The following is a 17,383-nucleotide window of genomic DNA, read 5'->3' as shown; positions in this document are numbered from 1 at the left end:
TTTCTTTTATCACAATGCCTTTGAGTTTTGGAAGTTTCTTTTTACCAGAAGCTTCAGATTTAGATTTGACTTTTTCTGATTTAAGTCTAGCTTCTTCTTCCATCAGACTCTCCAAGTCCATTCCTGGATTTTCCTTAAGAAATAAATGTCTTAAAATTTTTTCATCAAGATCTAAAAGTTCATCAGAACTTATCCTTTTACCAGTATCTGAAGTAATTCTTTTTCCAGCATCAGAACTTGTCCTGTGACTTGTGATTTCAGCTTTTCTTGATGAGAAACCTCTACCTTGACTATGACCTCCACCCATTCCAAAGTTTCCCTGGTCATCTTTTTCATCATCCTTCCCCTTCAGTGTCTTATCAGTTTTGCATTTGGACTTAATTACTTTCTCCCCCTTTTTGGCATCAGCAGGTAAGAGAAGAGAGACAAGCAATTCCACTGAGGCTTGGATTTCATCAAGTTGAGATTGCTGAGAAGCTTGATTTTTCAAAATATCATCAATGTCAGATTGTTGTTTCTCTTGGGTCTTCTCAATATAAGGAACTGTGTCAAAGGTAGGTTGGAAGAATTTTTTCTTGTCAATTTTCTGAACTTGTTCTTGCTTGATTAATTCTTCCTGAATTTTATGTAACTCTGCATGAGTAGTTGAATGGAGACCTTGCAGATGTTTAGTACTCAATGCAGTGACTCAAAGCTATGTTTTGAAATCATCAGTAATTAACATCCCATCAGCTTTTGTCAAGTGCTCAGCAAGAGTCTTTGCAGATGGAACATAGGTAACTGAGTTCCATTCCTTAGTCCACTCCTGTCCTGCAGGAGTTTCACTCCAAGGCACTGGTGCTTCTCTTATAACAAACTTCTTAACTAGTTCACTTTTGTGAACAGTTTCCTGAGGTGCATGTCCTGTAGGACCTGCTTCATCAGCATCTGCATTTGGAGTAGCATCACCAGTATCATCAGCGTTTGCAGCATCATAACTTACAGAATCAGCATCTTCTGATAAAACAACAGTATGAGAAGCAATTGAGGCTTCAGCATCATCCTCAAAGTGCTGATCTGGTTCCAAGTTCTGATCAACATCCATATCCTGATGCTCACCTATATTTTGATCATCATCATCTAGATGCAGAGAAGGTGTAGTAGACAATTCTGGAGTTTGAGTAGCATCAGTAACATGTGTTGTTGATGGATTAATTGTTGTTGGAGCTTCTAAGTAAAGTACCTGAGGCACAACCAGGTTCTGAATATCAGTTTTAGTACTTGTGCCTGGATCAATAGAAGATACGGTCTTATGAACAGGAGACACGGATGGTGTGTTTGCCTTTTCTGTAGCAGCTTCAAGAGTTGGAGTCAATGGAGAAGCAGTGGCTTCAGCAGATTCTAGTTCTTGTGAGATCAGAGATTCCTGATCTCCTTCCTTAGCTGCTGCTTCCTCGTCATCTGAAACTGGCCTTTTAGCTCTCTGTTTCTTGTATCTCTTTGAAGGTGGGGATTCCTTGGGAGGTTCAGCAGAAGTCATTCTTCTAAGCCTTTTGAGAAGCTTAGATCCCCCAATTCCAGAATCTTTCTGAGAAGGAACTTTCTCAGCTTCTTTAACAACAGGTTCTGATGTAGAAACCCGTTCCTCACTATCAAACTCATTGCTCAAAAGAATCCTCCTTCTCTTCTGTGGTGTTTGAGAAACAGTCTTTGTCCTCTTGGGCTTGGAAGATGAAGGCTTCACAATAGGTGCTGAGGATGAAGGTTGAGGTGTTTGTGAAGTTAAGAGATATGATTTGAGATATGTTCTGAGGGAAGGTTGAGGTATAGATGTATGAGTGGTATGTTCTGATGGTTGCTGTGGTGTTTGGGTTGTGGTGGTGGGTTAGACATCAGGATAAATAGATCTATAGGTTTGAGGATCAACATTTACCAAGATCTGTTTTACAGACTGATGAATCTATAAAGGTCTAACCACCTTTTTCTTAAGGCCAGCATTTACCAAGTCATTAAAGGCTCGTTTTGTAATTTGAAAGGGTGGATATAAAGAACTGGCTAGTTGAGGGGGATCAGTACAACAAAAGTTATATATAAGCTGACAGAATCTAGCAAAGTAAACTACAATTCTATCTTCTATCATCCTATCCCCTATAAAACCTATCACAACATTTGCAAAATCAAAATGAGTTTGGTTAATAATAGCATACCCGATGTGCTGACTCATTATTGGAATGGCATCAAAGTTGGAACACTTATTCCTGAAGGCTTTAGTGATGCAGTCGAAGAAGAAGCTCCATTCCTTTCTGATATGAGCCCATTTCAATTGTCCAAGCTTAGCCAAACTCTGCTCATACCCCAAACTTGCCATTAACTCTTGTAGAGCTGATTCCTCCGGTGTTGAGAAAATACAGCCTTCTGGTAAATGTAAGGCCTTGCGAATTGTACCAGGAGTTACCACATGTTCAGTATCATCCACTTCAAAAACAATACTAGGAGTACCGTTAGCACCCCCATTGTCAAAATGCCCAGTCCGCCAAAATGTCAGAACTTGTTGGCTTAAAAAGACTGAAGGCTGGGTCAATGCATACCCAATTTCACTATGTGCAAGAAGATCTTGCACAAAATGCAACTCAGACGGAGCTTCAGCATGATCGAGAATTGCAGCATAGTTATTTCGAACGAACTTAGCTCCATCAATGATCAAATCCTTAGGTGCCATGAGAAAAATCGAAAATAAGATTTCCTGTTAGGTGTTTGATAAAATGTCTGTATGAAAAACCAACGTCAGGAGATGAGAGAGAGTAAAAGCAAAGAAAGAGAGATAAAGTGTAAAAGTAAATAAAAGATTGTATAATCTTCTCTCTCTCTTACTTATACTTGGTAAAAAAATATAACTGTTGGATACCAGTCAGACATGCAGCAATAATGAATAGTTAATGTGCACAGAAAAACAGTAATCATTACTTACCCACTTGCAGTTTTTCAAGGAAAAACCGTTCCACTTACCCAGTAATTCCATTAATTGAGGTAAATCAGTTTTAATTCAAAATTTAAACTGTTCCCACTTATTCAATTATTTTCACTACAACACCAATATTCTGAAAAAAAATTTGAGTGTGAGAATGACCAAAATAAATAAAATAAACAAGTAATGATATTTTAAGATCAGAACTTAATTTAAATCAAAAATAAAATGGTCATCAGAATATAGATATATCAGGATTTATCAGTGCATTTAAATTACAAACATCTCAGAGACAAAAACTTGCAAAAAGTAGAAATTCCATTAATATATTAAGAGAATACATTCATGAAATTTAAATTACATCAGAGCATTACAAGATTGTCCTAAGCTTCTAAACCTAACATCAACAGCCTTTGTCCTAGCTCAAGAAGCAGGGCAAAGCTGACGATGAAGAAAAACAGGAAGAAGAAAATAAGTTATTTCTTCTTCCTACTCTCTACAAAAAGAATAGCGAGTCTGATGATTCGCTCTTGCTGGTGGAGAGCTTCCAGCCTTTCTTCCTCCAATCGCTCCAGATGGCGATGGTAGTCCCTATAAAAGAACAGGAGGTGGGTGAGAACCTCCTGGGGAACCGAGTCCCAAATCTCATCAGGAATGACAGTGACGTGCCATTCCTGCTGCCATGCCTCACAGCTCAGCACCATGTTGAAGGTTTCATAGTTCAAAAACATATTGTAGTTGACCATGATTGTGTTGGTATGAAGAAAAGGAGAGTGAGTTTGTGAGAAAAGAATTGATGTATAGGCTGATGTGAAGTGTTGGTTTATATAGGCAAGAGAATGCTAGGAGACGCAAGGAAATTTAATGCTAACAGGTAGAAATAATTCTACCTCGTCTCCCTAGACTTGGAAGAAGAAAAACAGTCATTGGAAAGGTAAAACAGGGTTTAATGCACACAAGAAACAAGTAAAAATTATTGTGCATGTACGTGTACCACTATCCCTAATTATATTGACTGTTAATATTCCGCCCCAACATATTCTGATTTAAAATGAGACTGTTTTTAGAGTTTATCCACAAATAAGTCAAGTAAAGGATCAGAATTTAATATCAGAACTTAGACTTATATCAGAACTTAACAGTCATCAGAACATGATCTCTTAACTCGAAAAATGAATGCCTATCTTTGTAATTCTTCACACAAATTCTGATATCGATTCTTCAGAACTTAATCATAAGAACGTTCAACAGAACTTGTCATTAGAATTTATGCAATCTGACACATAAACTGTTCATCTAAAATAACATAGATCACCACAGTAATTTTCATCATTCATATGGAGTGTTAGTGTGTGCATTAAGCTCAATATCAGACAAAGAGTAAAGTCACTTCAGTACATCTTAGAAATAAGGCATAACTAAAACTTTACTAAAAATCTGTCATTATTCTGAAGCCTACTATTGAATGAGTTCATGATTGAGTCCACCTCAACTGTTTTATGCTAATTTTGTGCATCTTTTTAAATTCTATTTTACAGTGGCTTCTCAGTGTAAGTGAGTCACGACTGCTTATCAGAATTTATGCTAGTATCAGAGTATTTCTCCAGTAATCATAGAGTGTGAAAAGTCACCAAGAAAAATATTTATTTGCTTTTATGATGCATATTACTTAATACCAGCAATGCGTTTGGGTCGTCCCTTCCATATTTTTATACTAGACCTCAAAGGAGTACCTGATTTTTATTCTTTGTTTCTTTTCTTTTTTCTTTTGATAAGTGAGGTTTATCAGCACTTAGTACATTCAACAGATTTACTAGCATCAGAACTTAACAGAAGAGAGGCATCATTCTAGTTTTTGACTCAGTAATAAGATAGACAAAGTAAACTTCAACTAAGCTCAATATCAGAATTTGCTTGTGTCAATAGATTTCCACAAAAATAATTACTTCTAACGTGGGATATCTAGTGTATTGAAGACTACTAGGTCAGCATCTAGCACAGGTATCCTCATAGGATTGAATAATTACATAAACAGTCATATCACTATCAGAGTTTAGAAAGTCACATCAAACAATAGTCAGTACTTAAGCAATTTTCAATTAAACACAGAATACATAAAGAGAGTAATTTCTGTAAATATTGATCATAAAGTCTGATGCATCAGAACAAAACTAAGAAGATTTAGAGAAAGAACCTGAAACCATTCCAAGTTCATTTACCAATCTTGTAAAAGTAGCTTCACACAGTGGTTTTGTGAAGATATCTGCTAGTTGTTGATCTGTTGGAACAAAGTGCAATTCCACTGTACATTCATCCACATGTTCCCTTATGAAGTGGTACCTGATGCTGATGTGCTTTGTCATTGAGTGTTGAACTGGATTACCTGTCATAGCAATAACACTTTGATTATCACAGTAAATAGGGATTTTAAAATGTGTTAACCCATAATCCAGTAACTGATTCTTCATCCAAAGAATCTGTGCACAACAGCTTCCTGCAGCAATGTACTCTGCTTCTGCAGTTGATGTGGAAATTGACTTTTGTTTCTTGCTAAACCAAGAAACCAATCTGCCTCCAAGAAATTGGCAGCTTCCACTTGTACTTTTCCTATCAATTTTGCAACCTGCAAAATCTGCATCTGAGTAACCTATTAGTTTAAAATCTGATTCTCTGGGATACCACAATCCCAGATTAGCTGTTCCCTTAAGATACTTGAAAATTCTTTTCACAGCTGTTAAGTGAGGTTCTCTTGGATCTGCTTGAAATCTTGCACAAAGACAGGTAGCATACATGATATCAGGTCTACTAGCAGTTAGATAGAGTAGTGAGCCAATCATACCTCTCTAATCAATAATATCTACTGATTTACCAGTATCCTTATCCAGTTTTGTTGCAGTGGCCATGGGAGTGGATGCACTTGAACAATCTTGCATTCCAAATTTCGTCAGTAAATTTCTGGTGTACTTAGTTTGACAAATAAAAGTTCCTTCTTCATTCTGCTTGACTTGAAGGCCCAGAAAATAGCTAAGTTCTCCCATCATACTCATTTGATATCTTGACTGCATCAGTTTGGCAAACTTCTTGCAAAGTCAAACATTCGTAGAACGAAAAATGATATCATCAACATAAATCTGGACCAGAATTAAGTCCTTTACATGGTTGAGGTAGAACAGTGTTTTGTCTATTGTTCCTCTGTTAAATCCACTTTCCAGAAGAAACTGAGCTAAAGTCTCATACCATGCTCTTGGAGCTTGCTTAAGTCCGTAAAGTGCTTTATCAAGCCGTTAGACATAATTTGGATATTTGGAATCTACAAAGCCTGGAGGTTGTTCAACATATACTTCTTCCTCCAATTCTCCATTGAGAAAAGCACTTTTCACATCCATTTAAAAGACAGTAAACTTTTAGTGAGCAGCATAAGCCAAAAATAGCCTTATGGCTTCCAATCTAGCAACTGGTGCAAATGTTTCATCATAATCAATTCCCTCCTGTTGAGAATATCCTTTTGCAACCAGCCTTGCCTTATTCCTTGTAATTATGCCATCACTATCAGTTTTGTTTCTGAATACCCATTTTGTACCAACAACAGATCTGTTCTCTGGTCTTGGCACTAGGGTCCAGACTTTGTTTCTTTCAAATTCATTTAACTCTTCCTAAATTGCTTGAACCCAATTAGCATCTTGAAGAGCTTATTCCACTTTCTTTGGCTCAGTCTGAGAAAGAAAAGAATTGTAAAGACATTCACTTGAAGTAGCTGTTCTAGTTCTGACACCTGCATCAGGATTTCCAATTATCAAATCAGGTGTATGTGATTTAGTCCACTTCCTTGCAGATGGAAGGTTTTCTCTAGAAATGGATGCTCCCCCATGATCCATGCTATCTTCATTAACATTTTCTGATGCTCCCCCTGAAACTATGCTCTCTGAGTTGGATTCTTCAGAATTTAGATTTTCAGAACTATCAGAACTTGGCTTATCAGAACTTGACAAATCAGAACTTGAAGAGCCAGATGTATGTTCTGATGCTTCTTCAGATGTGGTTTTATCTTGATTATGCTCCCCCTACATAGGCGCATCTTCCTTTGGCGTAGTCACCGCAATTTCTATAACACCAGAGTTTAATCCATCAGAGTAGTATCAGGATTTAGATTGTCAGGATTTTCAGTATCAGAATTTGAGTCTTCATTTTCAAATCTCAGCTGATCATGATCAATAAAATCTTCAAGTCCAGTAATCTTCTTATCATCAAAAGAGACATTGATAGATTCCATAACCACTCTTGTTCCCAAGTTATAGACTCTGAAGGCTTTTGTGGAAAGTGGATATCCAACAAAGATTCCTTCATCAGCTTTTAGATCAAATTTGGATAGCTGTTCAGGATGAGTCTTAAGAACAAAATACTTGCATCCAAATACATGAAAATACTTCAGATTTGGCTTCTTTTTCTTCACCATCTCATATGGTGTCTTTCCTTGCTTGTTAATGAGTGTTGCATTCTAAGTAAAACAAGCAGTCTGCACAGCTTCAGCCCAGAAATAGGTTGGAAGCTTTGCTTCATTAAGCATTGTACATGCAGCTTCAATGAGAGTTCTATTCTTCCTTTCAACAACTCCATTTTACGGTAGAGTTCCAGGTGCAGAGAATTCCTGCTTGATTCCATGGTTTTTTGCAGAACTCTTCCATTATCAAATTCTTGAACTCAGTACCATTATCACTTCTTATTATCTTCACTGAGTCCTTGACCAATTTATCCAGTTGCTTGACATGATCAATCAAGAGAGATGCAGTTTCACTTTTTGTGTGCAAGAAATACACCCATGTATATCTGGTGAACTCATCCACTATGACCATAGCATATTTCTTCTTTGCAATAGACAGGACATTTACTGGACCAAATAGATCAACATGTAGAAGGTGATAAGGCTCAAGAATTGATGATTCAGTCTTGCTCTTGAATGAGGATTTCCTTTGTTTAGCCTTCTGACAAGAATCACAAAGGACATCAGGAGCAAATACTAACTTTGGTAGTCCTCTCACAAGATCTTTCTTGACTAGTTCATTTATATTGTTGAAATTTAAATGAGTTTCTTGTGCCAATTCCAGCTTTCTTCAATTGATGCTCTACTCATCAGAAAGATCGTAGAACCATCAGTACTTGTTGAAAGCTTGGCTTCATAAATGTTACCACGCCTGTATCCTTTCAGAACAACTTTGCCTGTAGATTTACTTACTCAAAGAAATCCACATGATAACCTCTATCACAGATTTGACTGACACTCAACAGATTGTGTTTAAGTCCTGAGACCAGAGCTACTTCTTTAATGATGACATTCCCAAGATTGATATTGCCATATCCCAATGTTTTTCCAATGTTTCCATCTCCATAAGAAACACTTGGGCCAACCTTCTCCATAAAGTCTGATAGCAGGGCTTTATTTCCAGTCATATGTCCTGAACATCCACTGTCCAGAACTAGGATGTTTTTCCTGTTGCCCTGCAATCATAAAGACCACTAATGATTAGTTTTAAGGAACCAAACATGCTTGGATCCTTTGGCCTTATTAAGTCTGTTAACATATGCAGTGGATTTAGCATCAGAGTTTATGTTAACATTTTTCTTATCAGAATTTACACTATCAGACTTTGAATCAGAACTTACACTAGAAGGAACAATGGTAACTTTCTTTAAAGAAGGTTTTATTTGATAATAATCATAATACAAACTATGATATTCCTTACAAGTATAAATGGAATGCCATAAACTACCACAATGAAAACAATGATTTTGTGGCTTATATCTAACAGACTGACTCTTAACTCCTGACTTTGAAGGTAAGGAGTTTATGTTCTTATTCTTCCTGCAAAAAGTAGCCAGATGGTTAGAACTTCCATATTTATGACACATTTTCCTAGGAGCTTCAAGAACAGGATTATAATCATTGCTTTTATTCACACCTTCCTTTCCATTCCTATTTTTCCTAGGTGATTTTACCTTGTTTGCATTCTTAACATCTTTCAGCTTATGCTTAAGCTGCTTCTTAGTCATTAAGCCTACGTTTACTTTAGTTGTCTTTTCCTATTTTAGTTTGTCAGAAGTTAATTCCTTTTTAACTTCTGATTTCTCATTATCAGACTTTACAGCTACAAACTTAACAGGTTTTAACTTTGGCTTTTATTTAACAACAACAGGCTTAATATCTACAGTTCCTTTATCATTCTTATCCTCTCCATAACCGAAGCCCTCTTTCCAGTTTTCACTACTTAACAAATTCTGAGTTGTTCTGCCAGAGTTAGTCCAAGTCCTGATAATCTCTCTTTCCTTTTCTAACTCAGCTTTTAGAGATTCATTCATTTTAAGTACTTCATCCCTAACATAGAAAGCATCATCTCTATCTTTCTGAGTTTGATGGAACATGACTAACTCTTTTTCTAAATAATCATTCCTCTTTTTATAAGCAAGATTTTCAGAAGTTAATCTTTCACATGTTAAAGTTTGATCTCTATAACTAATGAACATTGTTTTAAGATATCTTCTCAACTCATTAATATCATCAGTATGAAAGGCATAAGTAGTTTGAGGTACCTTTAATTCAGCAACTTTAGAACTGCTTTCAGCACTTGCCTTATCAGCATTTGCCATCAAGGCATAATTCTCCTCACTTTCAGAATCTGAGGTGTCTGTCCAGCTTTTCTTCTTTGTGACAAGAGCCTTGCCTTTGTCACTCTTCACTTTCTTACAATCAGGAGATATGTGGCCTTTCCTGGAAAACTTCTTTCCCTTCCTAAACTTCCTGTATGCAATCTTTGTGATTCATTTCACCATAAGAGCACACAGCTTCATCATCTCTTCATCACCATCCGTCTCAAGCAAGCTTTCAGATTCTGAGTCATCATCACTTTCAGAACTTGATGACTCATTATCAGATTTTGTGAAGAGAGCTTTACCCTTGTCTTTCCTTGAGGTAGCTGCCTTGGGGGATTCTTCTTTAGCCTTAAGAGCAACTGTCCTTGACTTTCCTCCTTTCCTCTTGCTTCTTTGTTCCATCTCAAGTTCATGAGTCTTGAGCATTCCATAAATTTCATCAAGAGTTGTTTCATCAAGATTATAGTTGTCTCTTATTGTTGTTGCCTTCAAATCCCAGCATTCAGGAAGAGCTAACAGGAATTTAAGGTTTGAATCTTCAAGATCATACTCCTTATCAACCAGTGACAAATCATTCAAGAGTTTGACAAATCTATCACATAAATCAGTCAATGACTCATTAGCCTTTGAGTCAAAGTGTTCATACTCTTGAGTGAGTATTGTCTTCTTGTTATTCTTAATCATATCCGTGCCCTGACATCTTGTTTCCAAGGCATCCCATATCTCCTTTGCAGTCTTGCAGTTTATTACCCTGTTTGATATTACATTATCAATAACACTATGCAGTAAGTGTCGTACCTTAGCATCCTTAGCAATTGATGTGATATCTTCAGCAGTGTAGTCATTCTTTTCTTTTGGTACTGACTTTGCTGCTTCACTTGCAACTGCAACAGCGAGCTTGGTTGGTTTGTGAGGCCCTTCCTTAATTCTATCAAGATATTCTGGATCTGTAGCTTCCAAAAACATGGTCATCCTCACTTTCCATATGACATATTCAGATGGTCTCAATATGGGAACTCTAATAGTCTCATATCGGCTTTGAATTTGTGTCTTTGGAGGTTCTTCAGCTTTGGTGGGCTTAGTTGGAGTTTCTGCTTCAGACATGATTGTGTTTGGATCTTAAACTGTTTGTGTGTTAACAGATAGGCTCTGATACCACTTGTTAGGTCACACACGCACTGTAGAGGGGGGTGAATACAATGTATAGCACAATCAAATCAAACTTTAATAACTCAAGTAACAGAAAACAAACTTTATTGAAACAATAAACTCTGTTACAGTATGGAACTGTTCTCTCTCAGAGATGAACAAATATCACGAGAGCTGTTAGGGTTACAATGAATAATCTTCTCGATTTTGATAACACTTATAGTGTAAACCCTATGTATGTGTTTATATACTACACGGTTACAAGATAATCGCTAATTGATATGGAATATAATTCTGCTTCCTAAAATATATCAATCAGATATCTTTTCTTCCAAGTATTCTATTCTTCATAGAATTCCATCTTCATGCATATCTCTTCTTATGTTTGTCTCGATCTTCTTTCCTTTAACCAGCTGCCTTCCTTATCTGAACGTCCTTCAGTACTTAAGTTCTTATATCCATCTTTTGATAATTATCTCCTGATAATATAAGTATTGATATCCTTAAGTCCTGACTTCCAGTAAGTACTGATTTATCCTGCTTAAGTAAGATCTGAAAACTAAACATAAATCACATTAGCCATGACATTATCAAATATATCTAACAGTTTATACAATCAAATCAATTTCAACACAAGTATGTAACAAAGATCAAGTATATTCAAATAAACTCTGTTACAATAAAACTGTTGTTCTCTCTCAGTGATGAACAATATCATTAAGAGCTGCTAGGTTACAATGAATAATGTTCTCGATAATGATAACACATATAGTGTAAACCCTAAGTTGTGTTTATATAGTACACAATTACAAGATATCCTCTAATTGATATAGAATATAATTCTGTCTCCTAAAATATATCAATCAGATATCTTTTACAAGTGTTCTAGTCCTCTAACTCTTCATGCATATCTTCTTTTGTTTTAGTCCAGATCTTCTCCTGTAAATCAGCCACATTCCTGATCTGAAGTCTTCCCGCACTTAAGTCCTGATATATATCTTCTGACGCCTTAAGTTCTGATATTAAGTTCTGACTTCAGTAAGTTTTGATTTTAGTAAGTTCTGATTTTAGTAAGTCCTGATAAGTCCTGTTGTTAAGTTCTGAAAACTAAACACAAATCAGATTAGACATGACATCTCAAATATATCTAACAGAGATTTTGTCAAAAGAGAGTTCATTGAACTCATAAGGTTGTGGGTTTTAAGCTAGACCGTCGTGGGTTTTAAGTCCTGTTGTTAAGTTCTGAAAACTAAACACAAATCAGATCAGACATGACATCTCAAATATATCTAACAGTGATTTTGTCAAAAGCGAGTTCATTGAACTCATAAGGTTGTGAGTTTTAAGCTAGACCATTATGGCTTGTGACTCCTCACTACCCTGGAAATCAAACCATTGACAAATATTGATTTGAAGTATTTTATTCAAGGAAAAATTGGGAATTTCTTTGTGATGGGATCATGATCGTTCTAAAAATAATAAAACCCTAAAGTTAATATTAAGTTAATCAGATGCCTTCCAATGAGTCCAATGCGTTAACCCTTAGATCGATAAGGAGTGGGTTCACCAAAGCAAAGTACTCCCATCTATCGTGGGAGATGTGTTGAAGTATATTGATACTTTTTGACTATTGGGTTTGACTTAACTAAGTTACCACAATAGGATTGTGAACTTAAAGGCATAGAGTTTGGCGAGATTTATTAGATATATATGAACAAATGTTGTTCCACGAAACTATCCAAGAGTTATATAGTTGATATAATTGACAAATATTGTCTACCTAAATAATCATGTTTTAGGAGAAAAGCCAAAGCTGACTTAACGCATGGTGAAATATGGATCTTGGCTCACTAGAAAGATATAAAAGATATTCTTTCCTAGTTAATAGTTAGAACTATTGATTTGATAAAAATAGTGGGAGATATATATTGTAAATGTGATCTCCCATATTTTTTAAAATTATTATTATTATTTGAATATGTTTATATGATTTTCTGATTTGGAAGGAGTAAAATGGTGGATCTTTTATTCCTGTTTGACGAGTTCGTGTTATTAAATGGTAATGTGCTAATTGTTAAGTGTTGTATATATCCTTGTTAATTTCTGAAAATATTTACTTAAATGTATTATTTTCAAAAGTTTATTTGAAAGCCGATCATTTTATTGATATCGGTAAATTAAGTTTATTTTGTAATATTAGGGATTGAGTGGATCTTATGTCAGCTATGTGTTGTATGTAATATTAATTGTGTGTGACTCAATTCTCATTGAGGATTATTTGTATTATAAATTACTGAGTCGTATCATTTTGTTTTTGTCTTTAAAAATAATTTTATTGAGGATTTATTTTCATAAATATTGAAATTATCTCTAAAATTATTTTTATGGTTTTATAATTTCAATATTTAATTATAGGAATTTTTAAAATTTAGAAAGTATTATTTTGCCAAATATTTATCCCTAAATGATTTTCTAATTGTATTTAAGTGTGAATTTAAAATTAAATTCAAGGTTGTTTCAAAAATTATGAAACTTATGTTTTATTAGTATTTGAGTATTTTGAGAATTTTAAAATTGTTTTGGAAATTTTTCGGGTTACATTTACCCGCACATTTGTTCGTTAAATCGTAAAATGCGGGTTTGATGCATAATTCAAAAATATTTAAAAAACTATGAAATTTTTTATTAGTTTATAAATTATCCGTGAATTTTAGAAGTATTTCGATAATTTTTCGAGTTAGTTTCACTAGCAAGTTATTCGTTAAATCACGAAATGTGGGACTGATGTTAGATTCAAAAATGTATTAAAAATTACAAAATTTATATTTTACTAGTTTTTGAATATTTTTAAAATTTTAAAATTATTTCGGTAATTTTTTGGGTTATTTTCACCCGTAAGTCGGTTCGTTAAAACGCAAAATACGGGATAAAACCAAACTTCCATATGGAGAAAGACACGCATCAATTTTTTTGTAAATTGACAGAAACGTGGCAGTTTCTACGTGTTGATTGTAAAAAAGGAGCAAAAAAAATAAACGCACACTGCAACTCACTCATCTCTCACCCGTCACTCTCTATCCTATCTTCTGTCAAATCACAACAAAACCCTCACCCCCTCGCCTAATCCCCTCCCCCTTAATTTCTTTTGTTTCTCGAGTCCCCTTCCCTTTCCCACTTATCCCTCTCTGTATCTCATCTGTCTCGTAAGTTAATATATTTTCAATTTTAAAAAATTCATATCTCCTGATCCGTTTGTCCAAATTTCAATTGTTTTATAGAGAAACGATCAGCGCTTCGATACCTACGCATAGGTATATATATTGTAAGGTTTAGAAGAGATAATTCACGGGGGCATATTTCCGTTTTAATTTATTTGTGCGGCATGTAAAAAGAGTTTGGCGGCGTTGATTACTCCACATGGCATTTCAACGTGTATATGTCTATGGCTATGAATTTCAGATTTTTCTGGAGATATTTTCCGGACATCAGATAATCTCTTGGGGTGATCAGAATTTATTTTGGGTAAGGATTCCGAGATTTTCGCTGTTGTATTTGGGTATATTATGGCATGTTAGTGTATAAATATTTGTTTCATAATTTTTAGAAGTTGTTATAGAAGTCTCTTTTGCCTGTATTTTTCATTTCTAACGTGTTTATACATGCAAATATAAATTATTATTTGTTTCAAATTTATTAATTTTAATAGAATATAGTTTGATGGTATTGTTTGTGATTGATTTTGAGGAGTTCTGACCTCGGGGAAAAGTCCGTTTTACAAAGACGTTATTTCGATTTTTTTTAAAAAAATATTTATTTTAATCACAAATTATTATCTTTTATTATTTTTTAAAATCATAATTTGATTTAATTATTTGTAATCTGTTTTGATTAATGATTTATTTATTTAATTTCTTTGATTAATTCATTTAGTTAAATTAATTTTATTTATAAATAATTAAATGAAGTGTAATTGTTTATAATTGAGCCAAATAATATTATAAATATTTTTTGAGGTTTTAACATTATATAATGGTAGTGAAAATTCAATTAATATTATTAATAATTGAATTATTCTTATTTTATTTATAGAAAATAAACCGTTTGTCCGTTTAATACGAAACGAGCATGTCTAGACTCAGAAAAATATTCTCCTATCATTAAAAATAATTTTGAGACCCAAATTCTTTTGTTTCGAAAGGTTACTTGTTTTGCGAGTCGTTCTGAGTCGATTATTGATCGATAAGTCATATTTTGACACGATTTTGATTTTAAAAATACTGAGACCTATCTTTTGACGAACCGATTTATGTGATATGAATAATGTGATACGTAAGTTATATGTTTACGTGCTATATAAATTACGTGCGTACGTGGGACAAGACTCTTATATTTGATTTTTTTTTCTTTATGTGTGGGCTATCGTATGGGTAGACGATAAGGTTTTGACGCGTAGATCGTCGAATAATTATCGGTTAGACGATTAAACTGTTATCTTTTAATTTTAGATCGGATCATTCAATTGGATCAGGACAAGACATTGGATAAATAGTCTAATTGAATGGTGTTGGATATCAGGCTTCTACCAATCGCTGGAGCAGCATATCCGTGAATTATCGAAATAGAAAGACGGTGATTTCTCGAGACATAATGTCAGAATAGTCGTGTCACTGCAAGTGTGCTTAACTGCTAAAAATCAAAGGCAAGTTCTCTATACTATTCAAATTCCAGAGTAGTTCAATATTTTGCATATCCAACTGCTTTTGATTATGCAAGTATTGCTTTCCTAATCTCAATTCAGAATAGATAAATATTTTACATATCGATGAGTTAAATATTTATCATGCAATTAATCTTCTGCTATTCTATGTTCATAATAGTTAAGTTTTTTACTTATCAAATTACTGGATTTATAAATGTTTTATACTTTGAGAAAATGGTTTTGTTGCGAGTATTCCTGCCCAAGTGAATGGGAGGAATAAAATTTAAGGGTATTGATTTTCATGACCCCTTTCAATAAAATGTTTTAAGATTGAATAATTGCGTAAGAGGCCATGGCGGCGGTCCAGTGTGATCCATGTATTATACTTGTTTATAATACCTCTCTAGGACAATATCTACCTTCGGTACCCCTTTGTTTAGTTGGATATGCTTCGGCATACCGGTGTTGCTCCGTGGCTAATCACCGGCGGCAACATACCTTCGTTCGAGTATTCCAATCTAAATTATTATATTTGTTTTGATAATCATATAATGAGTGATTTATCAAGTGTTTTGTTTTGGATAAAGAGATGAAATACAGTTTTGATTCAATTTCTGATTTATGTTGATACTTAATTTATTGTTAAATATCAAAAGTGGTATTAATAGAGATTATTGATGTTGACTTCAGTATGGAATGTTGTGAGTCGTATTGATATCTAATTTGATATGACATCAAAATGAGTATTGATATCAAGAGTTGAGTTTTGAATAAAGTTTATATTTCAGTCCATAATCACGGTTTCATGTTATTGTTGTTTACGATATTTCCGTAAACACTATTTTATGAGTTTTATTCTCGTCAAGATTCAAAGTATTGCTGAAGCCTTTCACTCAAAAATATCAAAAGGATTTTTAATACATTTAAGGAAACAATTCTGGGATTCCTTAATTAAAATTTTCTGATTCAGCAATTTTGATTTTGAACGTTCTGCTCTAGTATAGATGTCAGTTTTATATCAAAAAGACTATATATATGCTATAATGAACTTGCTGAGCATTTTTTTTGCTCATACTTCCCTATTTTTAAATTTAATCTTCCAATGAGGATTAGCTTGTGCTGTTTAGCCGCGTAATTCGAGTAAGTAAATAAGAAGCTTTTGGAAGGTAGTTGGTCCATGGTTTGCGGACTAGTGTAAGTTCTATTATGTAAAGTTGTTTATATTATATTATATTACAGTTGTGTATTGTATATTTGGGCCTAGTATACTTCTTTTCGAAGTTATACTAGCGGGTTAAGTTTTGATTTTGGGAATCTGTTGAAAAGAGTTTTAAAAGAAAGCAAATGAAAGAGAAAAAAAATTGTTTATGGAATTTGGAATTCTTGTTTTTAGAATTGTAACCTGAAAAGATCTTGGTATAATTTGGGGTCACAAATGCTATATTTCAGTTGCTGGCATTTAGTTATTAATTAAACAGGTTAATTTGGATTGAGATTTTATAGTGACGACCAAATCCTCTGACCCCCAATTTTGGGGCGTTAGAGTGAATATATATGAATAATCACTTGAACATGATTTAATGATCTTTTATAGATTAATTCATTTTATGCACTTTAATGTTGTAGATATCAAATGACAAATAACACAAATAACTTCCCTATGTAATAGTCATTGAGAAGAACAAGCTGACATGAAATAATTTTCTCGACTGACATGGGAACTTGAGGATTGTCCTTAAGTTCAAGGATATCACTCAATCCCCTCCCTTGTTTCTTCTAGCTGAGAATGAAACATGTATTCAACAAAATGCTTACCAGAAGTAAATTGATTATGCAACTGACGTTTCGTGTCTCATCCTTGCAATTCTGAGTGCTGAGCTTTAGAAGCAACAAGAGCATATTGATGCTTGTGATGTGATTGAGCACCTTGAAAGGATGTTTGAAGGATA

Source organism: Apium graveolens, chromosome 9 (assembly GCF_009905375.1).
Source record: "Apium graveolens cultivar Ventura chromosome 9, ASM990537v1, whole genome shotgun sequence".
Classification (NCBI taxonomy): Eukaryota; Viridiplantae; Streptophyta; class Magnoliopsida; order Apiales; family Apiaceae; genus Apium; species Apium graveolens.
This window is presented reverse-complemented; position numbering follows the sequence as displayed.